Genomic DNA, 2,178 nt, shown 5'->3' on the forward strand with positions numbered 1-2,178 from the left:
CGTGGATGCGCTGTACAAGTTCCACGGCGCGGAGGTGCCGCTGCGCGGCTGCCCCGTCGAGTGGGCGCACGAGCAGGCCATGCGTAGGGTGGCGGAGCGCTACGAGGCGGTCGTCGACCTCGAGCGGCCGGAGGAGAGCGCGGCTATGGTCGAGGCCGTCACGGGCCTCAAGGCCGACTTTACACGGCGCCTTAACGAGCGCACCGCGAATGCTAGCGGCGAGATGATGCGGGCGCTGCTGGGCGTGCCGACGGAGCATAGGCTCTGCGGCAATAGGCTCGTGCATACGGTGCTGCTGCAGCAGTTTAGCGTGATTAAGGACCGGCTCATGGCCAACTTGTGCTTCGACGAGGAGGCCGGCGATACCGCGCTGTGTGATATGGTCCCGCTTACAAAGGGGGCCATGGTGCGCAGGAGTAGGGCAGAGGCGCAGAGGGAGAGGAAGAGGCTCATGGAGATGGCGGCAGCGGCGTAGAGTGGCGCGCCATGTAGTAGCACGACGTGCTCGGGGCTGTAGGTCCGCTGTCGCTCCGACCGGTATGCGGCGTAGGATACAGATACACACGCTAACTGCCTGCTATTTGTATTTAGTCTACTAGTTAGTGTCTATAGGAGCGTTAGTGCTCATATGAGGAGAAGAGTTATTTTTATTCTTGTAAGATTTTTGCAACTAGAAGCCCATCCCATCACCAGAGGTAGAGCACTCGCTCGTTAATTGTAGCGAAAACGAAATCGTTGACGCACATACAGCTGTTGAAAAGCTGTTGAAAAGACATCATCAAGGGCGATGCAGACGAGATATACGACATGGGCATTGCTTGTTGTAAGTTGGCTAACAGAAAGCATTTTTCTTTAAGCTAACTTTACAGCAGCAGCATAGAGACGTTCCATAGAGTGCTTTCTATTCGGTTTTACCTCTAGAGAAAAAGTTTTAAAGAACAACAGAAACCGTGGACATCAAAGTTGAAAAGAAATAAAATTCGCAGATTTTATGTTATGATAACGCTTGGTCGGGTAGACAACTAGTGTCTACTAGTGTCTATTGGACAATGCGCCTCATTTGAGGATTTCGCCTCATATGAGGCTTTTTTGCCGCGCCGTTTCTGGCGCAAAGAGGGAGAACTGAAAGCCATAGTTACCGCGAAACAGTAACAGTAAGCGTAAAAAACAATGTCCAAGTCCCTTGAAGGCACCTAGAATGCACGGTATTTAGGAGGGTCTTTCTAATGCTCTGACAGACAGGAAAAATCCTCATGATCAAAAACGTCCGTCCAATAGACACTAGACGTTGTTACCAGATGTACTTGATGATGTCACTCACCACTGTCAACAGTTGACGCGTAGAGACACTCTCCGTTAGGAACGGCCCTGAGGGCATTTTAGACGCCACCCTTGGTACAAAACACACCAACCACCCCTGCCACGAGACATCTATGCGACAGCGCCCACCGCACCACACAGCCGCCGCAACTCCGCTGCTGGAGCAGCCCCGCCCCCGCGACGTCCAACCGCCGCACCGCACCCTGTAAAACGCCGCCGCCATTCCCCCCCGCCCGCACCTCGCCTCACCAAAGCCTGCGCCAGGGAGCGCGCGCGCAGCGCCCGGCCTGCGACGCCCCCGTTTACCGTCCGCCGCCGGCAACCGCACGATCGGAAACCGCGCGATCGGAAACCGCCGCATGCCCGCATCCCCGTCTCCCGCCCGCGCGGACACCGCCTGCCCGCCGACCTGGAAACACGCCCCCGCCGCGCGCGCGCCCGCTCATCGTCCTCCGCGTCACGTGCGCGCCGCCGCCCCGCTTGCAGGGAGCCCCCGCCATCCGCTCGCCGCCCCTTTCCGCGCCCCCGCCCTTGCAGTCGCACGTGTACGTCCACACGCCTGGGGGAGGGGAATCATCGCCCCGCCCCGCGCCTCCATCATTCCCCCGATGCATGCGTGCACGCCAACAGGGCTTACATGCCAAATCCGCTCCCATACTGTATCTCGCGCCTCACAGTCGCCAGCCGCCATCCTCCTGCTGTTCACTCACATGAGTAGCCCCGACGTTCCGCGCCTTGATCCCCACTGCCAGGGCGCAACCCCCCCCCCCCCCTTGGGTCGATCCGTATGACACCCACATTTCCACTCCTGCCCGACGAGTCGCAGAACGCAACTAATTCCATCCGGCACCTGTGTCC

Source organism: Chondrus crispus, genomic scaffold (genome assembly GCF_000350225.1).
Source record: "Chondrus crispus Stackhouse genomic scaffold, scaffold_105, whole genome shotgun sequence".
Classification (NCBI taxonomy): Eukaryota; Rhodophyta; class Florideophyceae; order Gigartinales; family Gigartinaceae; genus Chondrus; species Chondrus crispus.